Raw genomic sequence first — 25,878 nt, forward strand, 5'->3', positions numbered from 1 at the left:
ATATAAATTAGGCATGAATGTACGTAATGTTACATGAAAAGCTACATACCGCCTTCGTAAGTAATCAAAATACAGTCAGATACAAAGCGTGGAAATAGTGTAACGTATATACAACAAATATGTATCGTAGCTACAGCCAATATTGCCTATGTTCGTCTGTGAAAATGGACTCGATAAGCAACCTGAGCTATCAGTAAACGGAATCTAACCTGTATAACACTGTGTGCTTGTTGTATGCGTGTCAGTTTCATTGTCATTTAAGCACTCAACAGATCGTTACATGAATAACTTAAAACTAGCGTATGTATAAGCTATCTGACTGCGTATTTGAACAAGGATTTTCAAGTGGGTACAGAATATGACTTTTGCAACGGAATTTACTGGATTAGAGTACATGATATGTTGTGGTGTGTCAGTGTTTCTGTTTTGGCCCTAAGTTTTGCACTCACCTCTTTAGATGACTGCCTTTTTTCGTGTGGTTTACAGCAATGCACAGCAACATGCAGCATCAGCGGCTAAAGCTTATTATTACTAAGAATGAATTTAATAAAAAGAAGTTAGCTTGGGGCCTGTTAATTGCTAAATAACGTTTGAGAAGGGATTTCATTAATTAAGTCTATTTCAAACTTCAGAATCATCATGAACAAGCATTAGTAATGCCAATGTCAAATGACATACATGCCTGAGTGCCAGATTAACAAATTATTTCTTTTTCAAAGTTACATTAACATTTAGTAACCACAGCATATTATTTAGATGCGGAGAATAATTATTATTATTTGGAGAATAAGGAGGCTTCTTTCATTGACAAGCAAAACATGGGATTATTGCAAACTCGGACTAACAGTCATGATCCTAAAACTACGCTTTTGTGCTATGCTCGCGAATTTTACCTTGAATTCAATCTTCAAGCGTAGTTAAGGCATCTAGATGTCTACTGGCTATATAAATGAAATCAGGCCTTGAGTGTAATAAGATCTGCCATCACCGACGAGAGGGCAGCGTGACACGTCTTCTGTCTCTGATCTCTGGACCGACACTGCTCTTCCACTTTCGCCGACAGACCTCGTCTTACAACAATGCTTAGAATCACGCTCCCATGTTTCGCCCTCAGATTGTTACTATCGATATCTGAGTGCTTACACAATGCAAAGAGTAGCATAAAGTTGACTAAATTGTTTTATGTAATGAAGAGGTGTGACACACTCCTTACAATAGGCACAGCAGACAAACCAGAATAGCAATACAGATAGCTGAACACACAGTAAACAAACTATGCTGAAATGTACAGAAGAAACTGATGCTCGAAAATACCAACAGTTACAAGCTTCAGCGCCAGGAACCTAGTAGCGGTGCGTGCTAAGGTCCACACTGTTCATTATCTAAACAAATATTTATCTATTGTAATGAAAACATTACAAATTATACAATGAGATATAAAAGCAATTAAAACTATTTTTGTCTTAGACGACATAGCGGCGCAGTGACCTATTCCGGCTTTATAGCATTTATTCTCATCTTTTTATTACTCTTCCCACACTTCCTCTACCGACTGGCTTGTATCCACTTGCTGCTTTTTGTAGCCTTCTTTCACTCATAGGTTCTAGAAGGTCATTCCATTTCTTTTAATATACACTCCTGGAAATTGAAATAAGAACACCGTGAATTCATTGTCCCAGGAAGGGGAAACTTTATTGACACATTCCTGCGGTCAGATACATCACATGATCACACTGACAGAACCACAGGCACATAGACACAGGCAACAGAGCATGCACAATGTCGGCACTAGTACAGTGTATATCCACCTTTCGCAGCAATGCAGGCTGCTATTCTCCCATGGAGACGATCGTAGAGATGCTGGATGTAGTCCTGTGGAACGGCTTGCAATGCCATTTCCACCTGGCGCCTCAGTTGGACCAGCGTTCGTGCTGGACGTGCAGACCGCGTGAGACGACGCTTCACCCAGTCCCAAACATGCTCAATGGGGGACAGATCCGGAGATGTTGCTGGCCAGGGTAGTTGACTTACACCTTCTAGAGCACGTTGGGTGGCACGGGATACATGCGGACGTGCATTGTCCTGTTGGAACAGCAAGTTCCCTTGCCGGTGTAGGAATGGTAGAACGATGGGTTCGATGACGGTTTGGATGTACCGTGCACTATTCAGTGTCCCCTCGACGATCACCAGTGGTGTACGGCCAGTGTAGGAGATCGCTCCCCACACCATGATGCCAGGTGTTGGCCCTGTGTACCTCGGTCGTATGCAGTCCTGATTGTGGCGCTCACCTGCACGGCGCCTAACACGCATACGACTATCATTAGCACCAAGGCAGAAGCGACTCTCATCGCTGAAGACGACACGTCTCCATTCGTCCCTCCATTCACGCCTGTCGCGACACCACTGGAGGCGGGCTGCACGATGTTGGGGCGTGAGCGGAAGACGGCCTAACGGTGTGCGGGACCGTAGCCCAGCTTCATGGAGACGGTTGCGAATGGTCCTCGCCGATACCCCAGGAGCAACAGTGTCCCTAATTTGCTGGGAAGTGGCGGTGCGGTCCCCTACGGCACTGCGTAGGATCCTACGGTCTTGGCGTGCATCCGTGCGTCGCTGCGGTCCGGTCCCAGGTCGACGGGCACGTGCACCTTCCGCCGACCACTGGCGACAACATCGATGTACTGTGGAGACCTCACGCCCCACGTGTTGAGCAATTCGGCGGTACGTCCACCCGGCCTCCCGCATGCCCACTATACGCCCTCGCTCAAAGTCCGTCAACTGCACATACGGTTCACGTCCACGCTGTCGCGGCATGCTACCAGTGTTAAAGACTGCGATGGAGCTCCGTATGCCACGGCAAACTGGCTGACACTGACGGCGGCGGTGCACAAATGCTGCGCAGCTAGCGCCATTCGACGGCCAACACCGCGGTTCCTGGTGTGTCCGCTGTGCCGTGCGTGTGATCATTGCTTGTACAGCCCTCTCGCAGTGTCCGGAGCAAGTATGGTGGGTCTGACACACCGGTGTCAATGTGTTCTTTTTTCCATTTCCAGGAGTGTATATTGGGAAGCTGTAGTTAGTATCCCTAGTTCCTTAAACAGGCTTCTGCAGGATGTTCTTGAGTTCACACCACATATAATTCTTACTGCACGTTTTTGTGCCCGGAAAACTTTAGCTTGGCTTGATGAATTACCCCAAAAAATAATCCCATATGACATTATGGAATGAAAGTAAGCATAGTATGCCAGCTTTTTCATTTTTATATCCCCTATGTCTGACAAAATTCGCATTGCAAACAGAGATTTGTTAAGACGCTTCAGCAGTTCTGTGGTGTGCTCCTCCCAGTTGAATTTATTATCAAGCTGTAATCCCAAGAATTTAACACTGTCCACTTCTTCTATCTTCTTGTCATCGTATGTTAGGCATATACTCTTGGGACACCCCTTACAAGTTCTGAACTGCATGTAGTGTGTTTTTTCAAAGTTTAGTGACAAAGAATTGGCTAGGAACCAGTGATTAATGTCCACAAATATTTTATTGGCTGATCTTTCTAAGACTACACTTGATTTGCTATTTATTGCAATGTTTGTATCATCGGCAAACAAAACAAACTTGGCATCTGGTAATGTTACTGATGAAAGGTCATTGATATACACAAGGAAAAGTAAGGGCCCCAAAATGGAACCTTGTGGGACCCCACATGTAATTAGTTCCCAGTTGGATGATGCCTGATAGCTTGATACATGTCTCTTTCCTAATAACACCCATTGTTTCCTGCCAGAGATATAAGATTTGAACCATTTTGCAGCATTTCCTGTTACACTATAATATTCTAGTTTACTTAAAAGGATATTGTGATTTACACAGTCAAATGCCTTTGACAGATCACAAAATATACCAGTTGCCTGCAATTTTTTGTCTAATGAATTAAGCACATTTTCACTGTAAGTGAAGATAGCCTTCTCAATATCAGAACCTTTTAGAAATCCAAACTGTGACTTTGACAGTATGTTATTTGAGATAAGATGGTTATAAAGACGACTGTACATTACTTTTTCGAAAATTTTTGAGAATGCTGGCAACAGTGAAATTGGACGGAAATTTGATGCTATTTCTTTATCTCCCTTCTTAAACAGTGGCTTAACTTCAGCATATTTCAGCCATTCAGGAAATATTCCACTGATAAACGACTGGTTACACAGATAGCTTAATATGTTACTTAGCTCAGAATCACATTCTTTAATTAACTTTGTTGATATTTCATCATACCCACTAGATGTTTTTGATTTTAAAGATTTTATGATGGACATTATTTCTGTTGGGGTAGTGAGGGTCAAATTCATATTATGGAAGTTACTTGAAATGTCTGGTCTAAGGTAATCCATAGCAGCATCTACCGAACCTGACAACCCCATCTTTTCAGTAACAGTTATAAAATGTTTGTTAAAAAGTTCTGCAACACTATACACATCTGTCACCAATGTATCATTTACTCTTAATGCTATTTGTTCCTCTTCATGTCTGGTTCTACCGGTCTCCTCCTTCACTATATCCCATATTGTCTTTATTTTGTTATCTGATATGACTATCTTTTCCTTGTAATATATTTGCTTTGACATCCGTATTACAGTCTTTAATATTTTGCAGTATTTCTTATAATGCGCTATAGCATCAACATTGGAAATGTTTCGGATTGATAGATACAGTTTTCTTTTTGTTTTACAAGATACCCCTATTCCTCGAGTAATCCATGGCTTCTTTGTAGACTTTGCTCTAACCTTGGTAAGTTTTGGGGGACAGCAGTGTTCAAATAAGGTAAGCACTTTATTAGCAAAAATGTTATATTTTTCATTCATGCCATGAGCACTGTAAACATCAGTCCAGTGAATGTCTCTGAGGAGTGTCCTAAAATAATCAATTTTTGGCTTACTGATTACCCTCTTGAGCTCAGATTTAACAGATTTTATATCCTGTTCAGTATTAACATTTAACAGAAGGAACTGCATGTCATGGTCTGAGAGGCCATTGACTATTGGTTTTGTAATATAATTTTGTTCATTGGACTTTTCTATAAAGATATTATCAATGGCTGTTTGTGAGCAAGTGGCTATCCTAGTGGGGAACTTTACTGTGGGAATTAAGTTGAATGATAGTGTTACTAACTCAAATAAGTTCTTATTGGGAGAGTCTTTAAGGAAATCTACATTGAAATCACCAGCAACCACTATTTCCTTGTTTTTGGTTGTTAAATGGGCCAGTACAGCTTCAAGGTGGTTTACAAACAGATTAAAGTTACCTGCAGGTGCTCGATATACACTTAATATTATGAAAGATTTTTTGTGAAAATCTAATTCTGTTGCACATGCTTCCATATGCTGTTCTAGGCAAAATTTATGAATGTCTATGTTCTTAAATTTATGACAGTTCCTGATGAATGTGGCAACTCCTCCTTTCTCCATTTCTGATCTACAAAAGTGAGATGCTAACCTAAACCCTGTAACACTTAAAAGTTCTATACCAGTGGTCACATGATGTTCCGAGAGGCAGATTATGTCAGCTGGGTTTGAAGACTCTAATTCATCTATGCAGATAGTTAATTCATTAATTTTATTTCTCAGACCTCGAATATTTTGATGCAATAAAGATAGCTGACATTTCACATTGACTGAGTTAAAATTGGGTGGAGTTAAAATATCTGCTGGCAGTTGAAAATTCTTAACCAATGGCTGTTTATGTTGATGTAATAAGCTGGAATTATGTTTTTTGATTTCTTTCTCAAACTGAAGGTTTGTCTCAGTTCTAACCTCTCTTAAAATTTGCTTTCTTTCTGTCCTCCCTACCCTAAAAAAGGGTCTTTTCTGAATCCTACAACCACTGGTATTTTACCACTCATGACAGTGCCTCCCCCCTTTAACTTTCCTGCTATTTCCCCAGCCAATTTACCCTTCCCCTTCCTGTTGAGGTGAAGGCCATGCCTAGTATAATCCCACCTACTGATAGAATCAACATGAACCACACCAATGTGTGACCCCGCACCCGACATGAGCAGCCTTTCCAGCTCCAAATTAACTCTCTTGACAGAAGAGTTCAAATGAGGTCGGTCATGGCGCCCAAAAACAGATACAAACTCAACACTGGTATGCCTCGATGCTGATGCAATCTTCGCCAGGTCACACTCTATACTGTACCCAGGATCTCTGTCAATACTGTTACCTGCCCCACCCACTATAACCACGGTGTCTTCCTTAGTGAAATCTTTGCAAAGTGATCCTAAATCCTCTGTCACCTGCTCCAGACCAGCACTAGGTTTAAAAAAATTGGTGACCTGGTATTCTGATCCTAGTTCATCCTGCAAGAGTTGGCCAACACCTCTTCCATGGGAACTACCTAACAACAACACTTTCTTTCTCTTTACTGATTTCCCTACATTCTTACTTTTCAATTTGCTGCTGAAAGTTTGTTGTGCCCTGTCTACACCTGTAACTGCTTGAGGAGAGTATTTCGAACGAGACCATGCGCAATAACTAAAAGGTAAGCACAGAAAAACTGAGGAAAATATCCTTAATTTTTTAACAGACCTCATAAATGGAAAAAATCGACAAGAAGAAGGAGCAGGATGGTAGGGCATCAGGGAACAATTTCCAAAGAACTAGTGGGAGCTGTAGAGGGTAAAAACTGCAAAGGAAGACAGAGATTGGAATACATCCCACATAGAGTTGAGGACGTAGATTGCAAGTGCTATCCAGACATGAAGAGGTTGGCACAGGAGAGGAATTCGGCAGATGGCTGATAAAATAAAAATAAAATAAAAAATAATTCTACACCAAATTAACCTTTACGTTCACAGAATGAGTTTTTCACTCTGCAGCGGAGTGTGCGCTGATATGAAACTTCCTGGCAGATTAAAACAGTGTGGCGGACCGAGACTCGAACGCAAAGGTCCCGAGTTCGAGTCTCAGACCGCCACACAGTTTTAATCTATCAGGAAGTTTCAACCTTTACGTTGCTTACCCTCAAATATGCTGTGCGCTCAACAGGACTTAGTTTGTCTCACACACCGGTATTAATACGTGAAAGTCTACAGGGTGCATGAAACCTCTTGCAACAAACTGGAGCAGCTGATACTGGGTCCAAAACTGATTAGACTGAGACAGGGAAGCAATGGTCGGAAATGCGTATTTATTTTGTTGTGGTTATACACAGCGTACACCGCATAACAACAACATAGGTCATCATAATTGCTCAAATTGCCGACCGCCAATCTCAGTGCATGACTGGCAATGGCCCACGAAGTTCTGCCATACTCTCTTAAAGATCCCTGGTGTCTGCTGCATGAGGAGAATGGCAGCTTGCCTCCTAGCAAGCAGGTCTACATCCATTTCAGTCCGTCGCCCCCAGCCCAGCCTTCCACTAGCATTGCGGCAGGTAGCTCGTCATTGTTCTGCTGGAGACCTGTCTCGGCAAGGGGCTGCTGTCTGTACTATGGGGTTAATACACCAGAGGAAAAAGTCCAGAGGTGTGAGATCCAGAGATCACCATGGAACAGGACCTCCCCTTTCAATCCAATGGTGAGGTCAGGTGCCCGCATACATTAACGTGGAAGTGGGGTGGTCCACTGTCGTGTGGAAACCACATCCTTCCACAGACAGCAAGGGGTACAGTCTCCAAGAACTGTGGCAGCGCATCTCGTCGGAACAACTGGTAACGTGGGCCAGTCATAGGGAGAAACAACAGATAAGGTCCTATTAGGTGATGTCCGTACGTTGACAGAGAACAATTGTCGGTGGCCACTGACAAGGTACTATGAGGATTGTCCGCAGTCCAGACATGGCTGATGCAGCCGTTGAAAACATATCACAGGTGACTGAAACCTCATATGTGAACGATACAAACTGTACGAATTTCGGCACTGTAGCACAGTGGTGGGTAATACAGGGTGATTCAAAAAGAATACCACAACTTTAAAAATGTGTATTTAATGAAAGAGACATAATATAACCTTCTGTTATACATCATTACAAAGAGTATTTAAAAAGGTTTTTTTTCACTCGAAAACAAGTTCAGAGATGTTCAATATGGCCCCCTCCAGACACTCGAGCAATATCAACCCGATACTCCAACTCGTTCCACACTCTCTGTAGCATATCAGGCGTAACAGTTTGGATAGCTGCTGTTATTTCTCGTTTCAAATCATCAATGGTGGCTGGGAGAGGTGGCCGAAACACCATATCCTTAACATACCCCCATAAGAAAAAATCGCAGGGGTTAAGATCAGGGCTTCTTGGAGGCCAGTGATGAAGTGCTCTGTCACGGGCTGCCTGGCGGCCGATCCATCGCCTCGGGTAGTTGACGTTCAGGTAGTTACGGACAGATAAGTGCCAATGTGGTGGCGCTCCATCCTGCTGAAATATGAATTGTTGTGCTTCTTGTTCGAGCTGAGGGAACAGCCAATTCCCTAACATCTGGATGCGTGCTACATTTTCATCACTTGTTCTCGGCCGTCCAGAACTTTTCCCTTTGCACAAACACCCATTCTCTGTAAACTGTTTATACCAACGTTTAATACACCACCTATCAGGAGGTTTAACACCATACTTCGTTCGAAATGCACGCTGAACAACTGTCGTCGATTCACTTCTGCCGTACTCAATAACACAAAAAGCTTTCTGTTGAGCAGTCGCCATCTTAGCATCAACTGACGCTGACGCCTAGTCAACAGCGCCTCAAGCGAACAAATGTACAACTAAATGAAACTTTATAGCTCCCTTAATTCGCCGACAGATAGTGCTTAGCTCTGCCTTTTGTCGTTGCAGAGTTTTAAATTCCTAAAGTTGTGGTATTCTTTTTGAATCACCCTGTACACTAACAGAAGTGACTGAGGGCCTCAAAATCCCTTAGTCCCAGTGCTTGCACTCCTTCTTTATGACAGCGGTGTATTATCTGTTCCAGCAGTAGTCTCCCAACTGGAGATTGCGTTTCATGGGCAAGTTGGCGGGTTTTCATTCTGTATGGTCGACCACACTATCCAACAACATCTTCTCGCAGGCTAGTATCCGTATATGCCTTTGCCGGGAATCTTGGTCGGCTGTCTGTGGTACGACCTTTCCCGTCTTTCATAAGCTGGCATCTACGGAGTTGCAAGTGCACTTCCTCATTCCTTTCACGCTCCCTTGTGTTTTTACAAGTACCTCCTTCTTTCTCAGTATAGAGGGTGATTATAATTTAAGTTAATCTTTCAAAACGCTGTAAAAATAACACCACTGGCCAGAATGACGTCAAATTGAAACGGAACATTATCGAAGAAGGGGGAAAACGTATGGTAGAAGAAAAAAAAGGTGTGAAAATTGATCAGTAGATGGCGCTGTGTGTGTCAGAATACGTAAATGACAACAGCTGTCATGCGCACGACCAGTTGAAGTGGCTACACGGTTTTCCGTCCTTTCGCGACTGCGACGACCGCAATGACAGTCTCAAAGCAGGATCGCGCTCTTCTTGTAAAGCTGTATTATACGGCAAGAAAAAAGGAATAAAAGTGAGATAGTGTTTATACTTTCATCCTTCTTTACCTCCTCGGCATTACTGCAGATGACGTGTCACTGAGCACATTTGTACTGCGCATGCAGTACACGTGAGGTGCCTAGTTGTTTCCACTGCCCTGTGTGAAATACATAAGTTCTTGTACACTTCACTAACCTGCTGTCTTCATGATGATGATGTCCCCAGCGCAGAAAACAGCACGCAGGTCGTGGATTCTTTTTCTTGAGGCTGAAATTAACTTCGCAAGGAACTGATGCTACGTATAAACTGTAACTCATTTGAGATGCCACTCGCGTTTTTATTGATATAGACAAGAGAAACTATTCTTCATCACAACGTATGGAACATATCTTTCCAGTCATTATATCTGGCTAAAATAACATGAAATTCATCCTGCCACAGATAACATGTCTGTCTACTGGAACCGTCAGAACTGGAGAATAAAATTACATGAATGAAATACTACTATTACAGACATGTCTGTACCTAGGGACGGTCGGAACTGTAGTAAATAAAATTGCATGAAACAAATACTGCTATAACTGACAACATGTCTATCTACTGGAACGGTCAGAACTGGAGAGCCGGACTGCCCGAGGCACTTCGCGCGCCAAACTAGCAAGGCGTGACCCGAAAGCCACCGAAGTGCATCGGCAGTAATATCGTCAGTCTTTTGTTTTAGCAATACTTTGATTTTAATAATTTTGAAATGACTGATTGATAGCTGGATGTTGAGAGATGTTTCTTTAAAAAAAATGAAGTAATTTGGATGACAGGTTTAATTAACAATAGCAACTAAAGTTTAACGTTTTGGCGCCCTACCGCCGAACACAGCAGCCAATCACAGAGCGGCAGCATCATGCAGGCGGTCTTTCTCACGGTAATGGTACCGAATCTAACACCTGTTACCGGTACCTCATCCCACATTGCCTCGTCTCTTTGCTTCTTGCATCTCCACTGCCCTGGGAATAGCTTCCTGGAGCCTCATATGATGGCTGAATAAGCCAGAAATATTAAAATTACAAGAGTGATGACTGTGCACACATCGCTCTGCAGTAATTCCGGACACTGAAGCTTGAAATGAGGCGTTGGTCCGATCACTGCCGTAGGTCTGGAGAAAATGATTCGGAAATGTTTTGGTGTGCAACCTGGTAGAGGGAGGAAACAAATTGTTTCGATGTCAGTGGAAGCAGTGGCCACAGCAGTGCAGGGGGAGACGAGTGGTGGTGTGATGACCTGCCAGCAAAGGAGACCTTTGCTTTAAAAGTTCTTGCTGTCATGGAAGTGGACAATGATTGGCCGTGGAAGATTTTGTAGACAGACGAAGCCCACTTCCATGTGACATGGTATGTCAACGCATAGAATTGTCGAATATGGGCAACGAAAAACCCACACGCAAATCAACCAGTAACACGTCATTCTGAAAAGTTCACTATGTGGTGCGGGTTTACGGCGTCATTTATCACAGGGCCATATTTTTTTCGAAGAGACAGGTGCTTCCGGTCCTGTTACCTGTACCGACACTGGTAAGCGCCATGAGTGTCTGTTGCGCAGCCACGTCATTCCAGCTCTCCAACAGCGTGGATGTGTGGATGGGATCGTTTTTATGCAAGGTGGCGCACATTGCAAATCCAGTTAAGCAGCTGCTGAAGCGCCAGTTCGGAAATGCTAGAATTATCAGCCCTCATTTCCCTACAGACTGGCCGTCCCGATCATCTGACCTTAATCCTTTAGTACTGGCTGTGGGGCTACCTAAAAGATGTGTTCAGTGTTCCGATTGCAAACTTAGCTGCTCTGAAGGAACGCACTACGCAACACATTCTGAACGTGAACGTGACCCCGGAATGACTTCGATCAGTTGTGGAAAATACTGTTTCTCGATTTCAATTTGTTGCAGGAAACGGTGGATAGCATACTGAACATGTTTCGCGCCAATCACATTATAATTAATAATCCGATTCGATTTTGATTGATGTTTTGCGCACAGTTTTGGGCCAGAGGACAATTAAAAACCGATTTGAGTGATGATTTTTAAGCGGTTTTTGGCCTCAGGACAGTTAAAGACTGATTTTTCCCATTCGATGTGATATGACCTTGCCGTGGTGAATGAGCCTACGGAACTAACAGTATCACACCTCAACACCCATGAAAACTGAGTAGTACAGTTTGTTTAACATCAAACGTACACGTTAGGCATTGTTGTATGATTTGAAATGTCCCCTTAGAACAATTATACATGACTGTCCTTAAACTGACACACAATATTTTTAGTGCAACGCAATCTGACTTTCAAAAATCCCTACAAAAGAATGGCCCTGACTAACATTAACCTATACCTTTCACAAATCACTTACCTCACCAAAAACTTGGTTACTCGAACTACTGCAATACAGCGAGCGCCACTACTGCCAGCTAAATAAAAGATTCAAACTACTGAAGGCACTAACTACTGATAGGCATAGTTAGCAAATGAAAGATTTTAATAGAGAACAAACAATGTATTTACCTTAATATTGTTCAAAAGTCATAATGTATATAGCAGTTCATGACATCCAGTCTTACAAATTTCAAAACTCCTCCATCTCTCTCCCCACTGCTGGCGGCTCACCTCCAACTGCGCAACGCTACGCGCTGTTCACATCCAGCTGCCCAACACTACAATGGCAGACAACAATGCAAACTACCCACAGACTGCACACAGCACAGCCAGTGATTTTTATACAGAGCGCTAAGAAAACCTAAACAGCCTACTTACAGATTCATTTGTCATTCGTAGTCGACCATTATTAAATTATGATGCTTACAGCGCCATCTTTTGCTACATTTTGTAACTTTTTATTTTTCTTCTGCCATGCGTTTCCCCCCTTCTCCGATAGTATTCCGTTGCAATCTGACGTCATTCCGACCAGTGGTGTTACTTCTACAGCAGTTTGAAAGTTTAACTTTAATTATAATCACCCTATATGTCCAATTCAGTTTCGTTTCCTAATTGCTGCGATATTTGGTACCCCCTTTTGTCTCTGTACTATAGGATACTCAAGGCCTAACACGTTTCTTTGATTACTTTGAAAGGTAACACTGTTTGGACTATATGAAATGGTTGAGAATGTATGCAAAATTTAGTTGACTGTCAATATTTGTTTCCCAAAACAAAGACATTAATAAATTATGCCAAACAAGTTATGACTCAATATCGTAAACAACTAACAGGAGGTTTAAGATCACAATGGACGAGGATTCTGGGTGGCAGAAGTGAGTCAAGTACTCTGGCCCTAAAAGTGTGGATAATGCAATCTGAATAGGTCTGACGCTGAGCAGACTTTGATTGTTAATCTACAGAAGTCTCTCAATATAGGTGCAGCTGAGGGCAAGTGGCGATTGAGATTTTTGTACGCCCTGACAAGGCTGGAGCAGCAGTACGTTACACTGTTTGCTTCGTATGGCGATGTAAATTGCAGCTGGCGAGAAGCGCGCAGCAGTGGCGAGACGTGGAGGCGGTACCTGTGAATCGACCGCGGCTCCGAAAGAAATGCAAAAATCTCACGATCTAGCGATCAGGTAGATGGATCGCAGTTCACTCTCTACCAGAGCCTTGAAATCATGGTAGATTTCAGTGTGTGGTACACCCGTTCACTGGTCGTACCAAGGACCAATTTGGCTCACTCATACGACAGAGCGCACAAGGATAAGAAACGTCAAGACAGGTAAACCAAAAACTGATAAGTGTGCCCTCGGCAAACGAGTACTCCGAGACGTTTGAAGTCACACTGTCAGTACAGTGAGAACTTTAGCACAGGCTCTCCAGTCTAACTACTTGCGAGTGAAGTCAGTCTCAGGACAGGTCCCAAGCACCAACCACATATGCCAGAGCTTTGACCAGAAGATACTTCCAGACTGCAGTCCAGCACAGGAGTGCTTCGCACCTCTCCAGATAAAAAAAAATTCCGTTTTCTGGCGAAGTGCATGAACGACAACGCCTTCACCCTGTTTTGAGCCAGTCACAGGGCTTTAGAGGCGCTAAATCTCCCCTCCTACATGACAGCACAAACTGATGTCGAACCAGCGCAAGGGTTAAGAAACCTGCGTTTCTGAAAAAAAAGAAACCGCCAATTACTGTTTTTTTTTTTTTTAATTTATCGTGGAGGGAGAAGATGTTCTTCTCGGAAGTTGCGTCACCTCCCGTGGCAACAAGCAAACAGATACAATCTTAAAGATCTTTATCTAAATCGCCTGTGCCTTGGAGCGTTTCTTAGACGCCAGAGTTTCTTATACAACCGAGGTAGTCGATTGAAGTGGGTCACAGGCCTATTTGCAGTATCCGAGAACACGAAAACTTCTGAATTTTTATTACGTGTGGCTCTGCACACAATGCCCATTTTACAACTCCACTGTATAGATGCGTCCCTTCAGTCCGTCACCCCCAGCCCAGCCTTCCACTGGCGCTGCGGCAGGTAGCTTGGCATTGTTCTGCTGGAGACCTGTCTCAGCAAGGGGCTTCTCTGTCTGCCCTGTACAGCTGTGGGCCTGTCTGGCAAGATTACTGAGGGATGGGCTCGCTGCCAATTGTTTCAACTTCCGACATGCCGCTTCTACGAGCTAAGGACCATAAAAATACCTCATGCCTTGTAAGAGGTCCGAGCAGATGTAATTTCGATGTATTGCTCACGCGCTGCCTGCAATATGTAAGGTATAAGAGAATCTCAGACCAGAGAGCAGTGTTGACTGCAGTAGGAACTGTGTAGCAGTAGCAGTAAGTTGTTGCTAGCGAGCAGTCTGGTCTGGTGTACCGTGTGGGCTGGGCCGGTCGTGGTGCAGCGATGCCGGAGCCTGAGCATTATTGTATAAGGTAAAAAGCAGCCTCGCGCATATGTAGTATTGTTATCTCAAGTCCCATGTAAATGTTTTAAAAATGTCCTAATAATAATCTTGCTCATAAAAAGTAACTTTTAACAACCATTCATTTCAATTTAAAGAATTTACTAATTTCTCCAATCAATGATGTTCCCGATTATTGCAAACAAAAAAAAACTGTTGTTTCCTTTCATAAATGACAAATTTATCGGCCAGCATTGCACAGGGCTGTGCCAGAAAAATTTATTGTAAGAGCAGATATATATGCGTTATCCGGCGACCTTCATTGAGGTAAGAATTTTTTTCTTTTTTATTCAGAATGATCTTTCAGGGCCATCACGCAGCACTGTTGACGTCCAAAATCTACCAGGTTAAATTCACAGTCAATTATTGAAAAGTTATAAGTGAGCGACAATTTAATTGAGAGGTCAGTTACATTGTATTATTACCAGGTTACTGAATTTATTTTTTGTTGGGACGTTACACTGAATGTGAACGACATAATTATAACATTTTACTGTTGAGAAGTTTAGAAATTTTTGTGTTTTGAGGTTACACTAAATGAGAAACAATTTTTGTGGGGAGGTTACAGCCTTTAGTGGGGTCAGCAGCAACTGCGTGTTGGAGAGATCAGTTCAAGGGATCGGACAAGATTTACCACTCAACAGAATACAGAGTTTTGCAGTCTTTAGCTAAGCCTTACACATGGACTAAATGCTTTTAGAAAGATACCTTCTTGGTGATTGTATGTTTCTTTTAGTATGGGAGAAGATGATGTCACATTAATCTAGAAAAGTTTGTAATGAATAGTTCGAAGATGAAACAAAGAATCTGAGCTGACCAATCAAATGTTAGGACAAGAACAGAGCAAACTCTGCTGAACCCTAAGGGAAGAATTGCCCTAGAGCGGGATGTTTCCCTCTGAGACACTTCAATGTCTGCTGAAATACCTTGCATTAACTCGATTGTGGGTGCAAGTGATGCCAGTTACTGGGAGTCATTAGGTGATCTGGTCAAGCCCGAGGGCTGCAGATTCATTTGTGCGGTTGTCATAAACGTATCACCACCACAGTCTGCCTGGTAATGAAATGCGCTACTACAGCTTCCCGTTTATTTTTTCAAGTTAATAACCAACACGCAGGAAAGTGATCCTGAGTTACTGACTGAGCCGTGCGCTCTTTCGATATGTAATTGAAGACCCAATTCAGGCTGTTTGCCGATAGCTAAGCAGCGGACTCCTCAGCGTTCCGACGCGGGGAGCGAGCGTGGTCTGCCGCGTCGACTTCTTAAAGCCGCACCGAATCATGGCTGTTATGTGAGACGTGGATGCTGAAGGCAACTGCTGGAATGGAATAGCACTTTGAAGGAATCTGTCAGTTTACGTGCATGAGAGACACAACGCTCCAATGTGGTGAGAGACAGCCTTGGTACTACGTCTGCTGTGTGGTATCTACGGAAATTGCAGGCAAAGTGGAGTGGGTGAGGCGTACGACTGTACGAGAAAGAGTTATCCGTTGTACCGTGGGGTTCTCGTAGTGCGTGTTTTATGCTTCAGTTGATTTTAGTGCTGCTCAGAGACGTTTACTGGTAGTTACAGTCGTAAATTTTATTTTGTTTGACTCTTTTCTTCTATCTGTTAGTGTCTGCTATGTGGATTATTTATGAGTATTGTGAGTTGTGGCTGTAGTGTGTACTCTGTGTAAAGGCAAGCTCAATTTTCGCATCGTAATTGAAGCCGTGTGGGTGTTCTGCTTGAAATTATGATTATACAATCATGCTCATCAACTAAGGATAATGCTGATACACGGTGGAACAACGCTCTGGTGGGCGGTTTGCGGGTTTAAATCACCTCGAGGTATGACCATGCGGTGCATTTGAACATTGGCGCTGGCAGCAGTCAGCATATACAGAGGTGTGTTGGTGCATGTCAGAGTACGGTGCAGCGAGTAAGCGTGCAGACGTTTTCAGACGTGCTAATGGTGACTATGTGTTGAAAGTGGCAGAAAAAAACACATATTTATGACGTTATGAGCGGTGGAATGCTAGGGCGATTGGAGGCTGGTCAAACACAGCAGGTCGTAGCACGGGCCTTCCGTGTGCCACAAAGTGTGATCTCAAGATTATGGCAACGATTCCAGCAGACAGGAAAAGTGTCCAGGCGCTACAGTATGGGACGTCCACAGTGTACAACACCACAAGAAGACCGATATCTCACCATCAGTAGCCGCAGACGGCCACGAAGAACCGCAAGTAGCCTTGCTCGGGACCTTACCGCAGCCACTGGAACAGTTGTCTCCAGACACACAGTCTACAGACGACTGAACAGACATGGTTTATTCGCCCGGAGACCTGCAAGGTGCATTCCACTGACCCCTGGTCACAGGAGAGCCTGTAAAGCCTGGTGTCAAGAACACAGTACGTGATCACTGGAACAGTGGTCTCTGGTTATGTTCACGGACAAGTCCAGGTATAGTCTGAACAGTGATTCTCGCCGGGTTTTCATCTGGCGTGATCCAGGAACCAGACACCAACCCCTTAATGTCCTTAAAAGGGACCTGTATGGAGGTCGTGGTTTGATGGTGTAGGGTGGGATTATGATCGGTGCACGTACACCCCTGCATGTCTTTGACAGAGGGACTGTAACAGGTCAGGTGTATCGGGACGTAATTTTGCACTAGTATGTCCACATTTTCAGAGGTGCACTTGGTCCCACCTTCCTCCTGATGGATGATAACGCACGGCCCCACCGAGCTGCCATCGTGGAGAAGTGTCTTGAAACAGAAGATGTCAGGCGAATGGAGTGGCCTGCCTGTTCTCCAGACCTAAACCCATCGAGCACGTCTGGGATGCTCCCGGTCGACGTATCGCTGTACGTCTTCAAACCCCTAAGACACTTCAGGAGCTCCGACAGGCACTGGTGCAATAACGAGAGGCTATACCCCAGCAGCTGCTCGACCACCTGATCCACAGTATGCCAACCCGGTGTGCGGCCTGTGTACGTGTGCATGGTGATCATATCCCATATTGATGTCGGGGTACATGCGCAGGAAACAGTGGCGTTTTGTAGCACATGTGTTTCGGGACGGTTTTCTCAACTTATCACTAATACCGCGGACTTACAGATCTGTGTCGTGTGTGTTCCCTATGTGCCTATGTTATTAGCGCCAGTTTTGTGTAGTGCCACGTTGTGTGGCACCACGTTCTGTAATCATCTTTAATTTATGAGCATGAGTGTATATTTCATACGAATTTTAAAAAGGGAAGCTGCTAATGGTTCAAATGGCACTGAGCACTACGGGACTTAACATCTGAGGTTATCAGTCCCCTAGAACTTAGAACTACTTAAACCTAACTAACCTAAGGACATCACATACATCCATGCCCGAGGCAGGATTCGAACCTGCGACCGTAGCAACAGCGCGGTTCTGGACTGAAGCGCCTACAAACGCTCAGCCCAGATAAGTGAAGACCTGATTAATAGAGATGTGGTATTTCAGATCAGCGAGGCATAGGAACGAGGATTTGCTGCACTTCCGCATCGTCGGTCACAAACGAACGAATCTGAGTCAAAACAGACGGGCGAAAGGAGTCTGGACACTCAAACTGGGTGTCAACGTTCTGCCAGGGCGCACGTTGGGCCACGATTTTCCACCGCGCTTTTCCCGCGTCGTGCATGTGAAGACCTTGTCCCGTTTCTCCGGTAGGGGCACTGGAAGTCGCCGTGCTCTATGATTCGTCTACGATGACGTTTTAACCACAGCTCTTGGCACCTGCGCTTTTCTAGTGAAGCAGCGCATATACTGGCGAGCCACTGCAACAACATGTCACCTGAAGATAACGAGCAGCTGTCTCGTAGAAATACTGTACAGCTTTCACTACATAACCCGACGCTTTGCCCGTGAACCAAGGAGGCAGTTATTATGTCGGGAAAGTCTCAAAAAGCACCTTAAATGATTTTCCTTCAGGTGAACACCACAATTCACAAAATTCTGTGAAATGACAAAAATTTCTGTCATCAATCGTACAGTGGATGTCGGAAATGTTATCTGAGTAAGAAATAAATGTAATACATGTGAATTAGAAGATGGATTGTATAATAATTCCAGCGCTACACTATTTTGACTTGAAAGTGGTACTAACGTACTGATCACCACATAAATTAATTTAATAACATAGGGCCTAAAAAGAGTCACGGCATAAAATATCTTCTCAACATAAGGCTAACAATAAAATAATTAATCGTAACATTAAATGAAGAGGGAGCTAGCAAAATTGACCTCAACATGAGATAGTGTCCTGCGAGGGTAACAAATAATGGCATATTACAATTGCACCTATGTTTACAGTCCTAACACTCCATGTGAGGAAGAACAATGTTTAAAAAATAAGGGAGACAACACAAGGGAGCATGTTGAGAAATCTTAAAACATCACCTGTCTACCTAGGCAGAGGCTAGTCACCTGTAATGTGGATATGGAAATGAGCTCAGGTAACGTAATGGAAATGCAGTTCCATAAGTTTCGGAACGATCATATTGCAAAATCTAGTTTTGGGAAGCAGACGATCAATAGCACTAGCTGAAGGACCAAAGATAAGCACGAAAAACTCTACACAAACTCGAAATATAGTTTTATGACGTGGCCTGCTGTTATGACTGTTTACTCTGGTATGGTAAGCCAAGTATAAAATCGTGCTGTATTATCCTTGCACAGGCCGGCAAGTGTAATAGCTCTACAGTTACGTATCTATTGAATGTTGATGTTCATGCACAAAGGGATTTATATGTCTGGAACTATTATTGAATCTGCCCGTGTATAACACGCCTAGTTCTATGTGTCAACTGTTAATATTTGTACACGACGGAATTTTTATGTCTATCCCTATTACTGATTATGACTGCATATAATAGGCCTACTGTTATTTGTCTGTTAAGTGTTAATGTTTATGCACAACGGAGTTTTCCCATTATTAAATCTTTCTGTGTTTATGAAAGAAACCTGACTGCAGAAAGTTATTTAGTGATTCTGTGACGTGTACCACAATACTGGCAGTCCCATTTCATCCACCTCGACAAAAGAACTGTGCTACAGCCCTTGCAATACATACCAGTTCTTCGTTACAATGAGGTGAGCTGAGATGCGATGGAGTGCGTTCTATCCTTTCTTGAGGTACCTCTGAGGCAAATTATTTACTGAAATAAGAAAGATCTACAATTATTCCCTTTGCATTATCACATGTATTGTTCACTAGTTTGTTATTGCACAAACTGTAACATACAATGTTATTATTGTTGCATGTTCTCATTAAGCTTCTCTGTCTCAAAAATAAAATTGTTCTAGTATGTTTGTATTCAATAGTCAGCACTATCTACTGCCTACGCCATTCTGTCTCAAAACTGTTAATGTCGCTCACAAATTTTTACTCAAGACATATAACACTAGTGTGTCCACTGCTCATGTCTGCCTCCAACTGTCCACAGTTCCCCTCCAGCCATTTCCAGTCACTGTTCAGGGACATGTCTTCCCGAGTGTCGGCAGTAGATAGCGTTCTTACGTAGTATGTGATGATTCACACGTATTACAAGACAGGTCTTCACATGATTTAGTGATGAACACAAAACTCTTTCAATAATTTCGTTTTCTGAGTGGTGCTTTCTTCTAATCATAACATTGTATACTGTGTTTGAGTTCATTGTTCATTAACATGTTCTTTACATACAAAGAATTTATTTGTGTGTCACTAAATGAAATGGCAGTGACGTCGGAGGTTACCACGGATAGTCCGCAGTTCGTGGTCGTGCGGTAGTATTATCGCTTCCCACGCCCGGGTTCCCGGGTTCGATTGCCGGCGGGTCAGGGATTTTCTCTGCCTCGTGATGACTGGGTGTTGTGTGCTGTCCTTAGGTTAGTTAGGTTTAAGTAGCTCTAAGTTCTAGGGGACTGATGGCCATGGATGTTAAGTCCCATAGTGGCTCAAATGGCTCTGAGCACTATGGGACTCAACTGCTGAGGTCATTAGTCCCCTAGAACTTAGAACTAGTTAAACCTAACTAACCTAAGGACATCACAAACATCCATGCCCGAGGCAGGATTCGAACCTGCGACCGTAGCGGTCTTGTGGTTCCAGACTGCAGCGCCTTTAACCGCACGACCACTTCGGCCGGCCTAAGTCCCATAGTGCTCAGAGCCATTTGTTCCTACGGATATGGTCACCTTACAGTTAATTGTTTAATAATTGTGTGACGAACCCTCCACCACGAAGTGCATCGGAGTTTAATTACAGATTTAGATGTAGCCCACAACAGGGAAGAAAGGATGGCTGCATGCGATTGATTCTTAATAGAGATGATGATGATGAAGTCCCATACTCCGTAACAGGCCGTATGGGACGATGCGTGGGACTCGCACCGCCGTTCTAGGGCAAGGTCCTATTGGAGGTGGTTTGTCATTGCCTTCCTCCGACCGGAATGGCTCAAATGGCTCTGACCACGATGCGACTTAACTTCCGAGGTCATCAGTCGCCTAGAACTTAGAACTAATTAAACCTAACTAACCTAAGGACATCACACACATCCATGCCCGAGGCAGGATTCGAACCTGTGACCGTAGCGGTCGCTCGGCTCCAGACTGTAGCGCCTAGAACCGCACAGCCACTCCCGCCGGCCCAACCGGAATGGGGATGAATGATGATAATGAAGACGACGCAACAACACCCAGTCATCCAGAGACAGGTGAAAATCGCTGACCCCGCTGGGAATCGAACCGGGGACCCCGTGCTCGGAAAGCGAGAACGCGACCGCGAGACCACGAGCTGCGGACCTTGAGAGGGAACTGAAGGAAAATAATCCCTACAACAGGACATCAGATATAAACAAGAATAAGGATAGCAAAAGTTATCCTTTCAAAACTTAAAAGTTTCTTACGCCAACGTGCGTTAATACCACTTCGGAATGTTCTCAGTGAGCTTCTTCAGCAGATTAAAATCAATATTTTTAACTACGACCAGGGCTGTTCAATTAGAACAGTTCTTCTTATCCCAAACTGGAACTGCCATTTTACTGCATCATAAACAAACTGATTTCGGCACGAATGAGCAACAGGAACAGATCATGGCTATTGGAAGCCACAGGGGCAACAAAATATCGTATTTCGCCTCGTGGCCCCTAAATGTGTCCCACCAGGCAGCAGAACATCCGTTACAGCGCAACCCAGTATGTCGAGCGAGGGAACCGTACGTTTGACAAAGCCGATGCGAGCGGCGCCGCTTTGATTGATGGCATTACGGCGGGGGGCGTTCCTGGACACGGTGGGGCTTACCTGCTGCCACTGCTGAGAGGCGAAGCCAAGCAGTCACCGGCACGGAATGCTGTGGCCCTATGTGGAAGTCGCTGCGCTGTGACAATGCCACCTATTTCCAGCATTAACATAGGTCGCTAGTGAATAGGCAACTGATGTCGAAGTATAGTCGCTTCGGACCATCTTCTCCCGAGATTACCATTACCCGTCACATTTCAGGCTTCCAGTAGCTGTTGAAACCTTCCCGTCTCCTCTATATCTCTTTTGTTACGCAACTTTTCCTTCTACAATATCCTATGAAACATTCCCTTTTACAATAACCTATGGAACCTTCCCTTAGGATTTCTATCTCTTGCTTAATAATAACAAATGAAATCTTCCCTTCGAAATTAATTCTCTTTCTCAATCTTCGCATACAAATTTAAGTGCTGCTTGTTAAAAGTGATTTTCTGATTATTTCGACGAAACATAGAATGTGTCGTCGTCGCGGCCCTCAGTCGTTACCTGCAATAACCCAAAACTGTTCGTTACCTTTTTTTACTGTTAGTGGATCGCCATCTGACTGCTACATCGAACTGCGGCATGAATATACTTTCTCTGTTTAACTATACTCTATTAGCTGCTCGTGGGCTGTCATAATAAGTGGCTGTATTTATTACCAAAGCTGACGTTATTCTTTAATAGCAAAGCTGACGTTATTCTTTGATTAATTTGACTGAAGTTACGTAATTCACAGTTAAACTTTTTCTTGACAACAATAAAATTTTGCGGAGTTTTACGTTGATGGTTTTTGAGATGGATTATAATCAGTAATGCAATATTGCTGGCAAAAATTAATTATATTCTGAATGAAATGATTTTACAAACGTTCAAATGGGACTAACTTTTTACCATAACCTTACAACTAGCAATGCGCAAACATACCTTCAGTAGACTTGAGTTTCTCAAAAAATTAATTCAATAATATTAGTTCCTCTTAAGATAATAGTTAGCTGATGTCTCTGTACATCCGTTTATAATCTCTTGTAAATTATAGCTAGTGGCTGGCAGCCACACCGCTCCTCTCAACCTCTCGCTTCAGACCTGCTACCGACTCGCTTCACATCTCGCTTACTACTGACTTCCTACGAACGCTAAAGTGCGGTCTCTCCTGCCAACAATGCTTTCTGGTGCAGACAATCCCTGCTACCATTACAAAATATATCAATGCGCGGTTTTTCCCGCTCTTTTATTAAAATGTATCCATACGCGGTCTCTCCCGCCCTTTTTAAAATTATATCAATGTGCGGTCTCTCTTTCCAACAATACTTTGGTTCAAATGGTTCAAATGGCTCTGAGCACTATGGAACTTAACATCTATGGTCATCAGTCCCATAGAACTACTTAAACCTAACTAACCTAAGGACATCACACAACACCCAGTCATCACAAGGCAGAGAAAATCTCTGACCCCGCCGGGAATCGAACCCGGGAACCCGTGCGTGGGAAGCGAGAACGCTACCGCACGACCACGAGCTGCGGACCAACAATACTTTGGTGCAGACATTCCCTGCTACCACAATTATTTCAAACACGACAAATATTAATTATTCCTACTTAATCCTATTAATAAAATATAAACATCTTTCATAAATTGTGGTTTGACAATAGATAATGGAAATATACAGGTCTTACACTGTCTAAACTCTACTTCGTCCCTACAGGCAATTCCTTACTTCTTGCATTGGCCTGCGTATCTCTCAAAACTCAGACTATGAACTGGGCTTATTTTCAGTGCATTTCATTTGCTTCGAAAGTGGGATTTCGTCGTAGAACAGAGTCGCAATTGCATTCAGCCAGATCCTAGAGAACGTCCAATAGCAATTAAGTCCTTACACGCAGCAAGGGAAGGAAAAAGAAAAAGAAGGAAACAACGCTGCACCACAGAGGAATTATCCGAATGACCGAATGGAACGGAAATTGGTTGATGTACGTGTACAGATAAGCAAATGATAACAATTTCAGAAAAAAATTCGTGTTTCATTCAAGTGAAAGAGCTTCCCATATTGAGCAAGTCAATAATACGTTGGTCCACCTCGGACCTTACGCAAGCAGTTATTCGGCTTGGCATTCATTGAAAGAGTTTTTGGATGTTCTCCTGACGGATGTCGTGTTGACTCACATTTACACCACTGGCCATTACAATTGCTACACCACGAAGATATGCAGATTATAAACGGGTATTCATTGACAAATCTATTATACTAGAACTGACATGTGATTACATTTTCACGCAATTTGGGTGCATAGATCCTGAGAAATCAGTACCCAAAACACACACCTCTGGCCGTAATAACGGCCTTGATACGCCAGGGCATTGATTCAAACAGCTTGGATGGCGTGTACAGGTACAGCTACCTATGCAGCTTCAACACGGTACCACAGTTCATCAGGAGTAGTGACTGACATATTGTGACGAGCCAGTTGCTAGGCCACCATTGACCAAACTTTTTCAATTGGTGAGAGGTCTGGAGAATGCGCTGGCCAGGGCAGCAGTCGAGCATTTTCTGTATCCAGAAAGGCCCGTACAGGACCTACAACTTGCGGTCGTGCATTATGCTGCTGAAATGTAGGCTATCACAGGGATCGAATGAAGGGTAGAGCCACGGGTCGTAACACATCTGAAATGTAACGTCCATTGTTCAAAGTGCCGTCAATGCGAACAAGAGGTGACAGAGACGTGTAACCAATGGCACCCCATACCATCACGCCGGGTGATACGCCAGTATGGCGATGACGAATACACGTTTCCAATGTGCGTTCACCGAAATGTCGCCAAACACGGATACGACCATCATGATGCTGTAAACAGGATCTCGATTCATCCGAAAAAATGACGTTTTGCCATTCGTGCATCCAGATTCGTCGTTGAGTACACCATCGTTGGCGCTCCTGTGTGTGATGCAGCGTCAAGGGTAACCTCAGCCACTGTCTCCGAGCTGATAGTCCATGTTGCTGCAAACGTCGTCGAACTGTTGGTGCAGATGGTTGTTGTCTTGCAAACGTCCCCATCTGTTGAATCAGGGTTCGACGCGTGGCTGTACGATCCGTTACAGCCATGCTGATAAGATGCCTGTCATCTCGACTGCTAGTGATACGAGGCTGTTGGGATCCCGCCCGGCGTTCCGTTTTGCCCTCCTGAACCCACCGATTCCATATTCTGCTAACAGTCATTGGATCTCGACCAACGTGAGCAGCAATGTCGTGATACGATAAACCGCAATCGCGATAGGCTAAAATCCGGTTAAATTTCGCGTCTGTAGCACGTCATCCTCGTGGTGTAGCAATTTTAATGGCCAATAGTGTACATATTACTAATTCTTTCCTCCTTTTAGCAACTGAATGCAGCCTTTGCATTTCACCCTATAATGTTGGATCCCTCCGTGCCCAATTCTCTCGGATGGCCTACAGCTGTACGTCTGACAACGACTTTCTTTATGAACCTTTATGGCAGATTACCGGACCGAGACTCAAACTTCGGACCTTTGCCTTTCGCGGGGAAGTGCTCTACCATATGAGCTACCCAAGCACGACTCGCGCCCCGTCCTCACAGGTTTACTTCCGCCAGTACCTCGTCTCCTACCTTCCAAACTTCACAGAAGCTCTCCTGCGGAACTTGCAGAACTAACATTCCTATAAGAAACGATATTGCGCAAGCAAGGCTTTGTCACAGCCTGGGGGAAGTTTGCAGAATGAAACTGGTAGAGCACTTGTCTGCGAAAGGCAAAGGTGCAGAGTTCGAGTCTCGGTCCGGCACACAGTTTTAACCTGCCAGGAAGCTTCACATCACCGTACACTCCGCTGCAGAGTGAAAATTGCATTCTGGACTTTTTTTTATTCAATTGAGGTTCTGATACTGATATCATAACTTTTTGTACATTCTCTGTCTCAAATCGTAATATGAGTGAGCACACCTAATACCATTTGTCATAAACACGTATTATCTGTATGTCCTTATATCATCAACATTAGACCTGTAGTACCACAAGTCTTCCAACACTATAATTGCAGCAGCTCCAATATTTCTCTCCACCTGGTGCGTTAATCGTCAAAATCCCGAGCTTGGTGGAGGGTCCTACCCACAATGCTCAAAACATTGTCAATTGGGGAAAGATCCTGCGAGCTTGCTGGCCGGGTTAGGGTTTGGCGAGCACGAAGA

The sequence above is a fragment of the Schistocerca cancellata genome, chromosome 1 (genome assembly GCF_023864275.1).
Source record: "Schistocerca cancellata isolate TAMUIC-IGC-003103 chromosome 1, iqSchCanc2.1, whole genome shotgun sequence".
Lineage (NCBI taxonomy): Eukaryota > Metazoa > Arthropoda > Insecta > Orthoptera > Acrididae > Schistocerca > Schistocerca cancellata.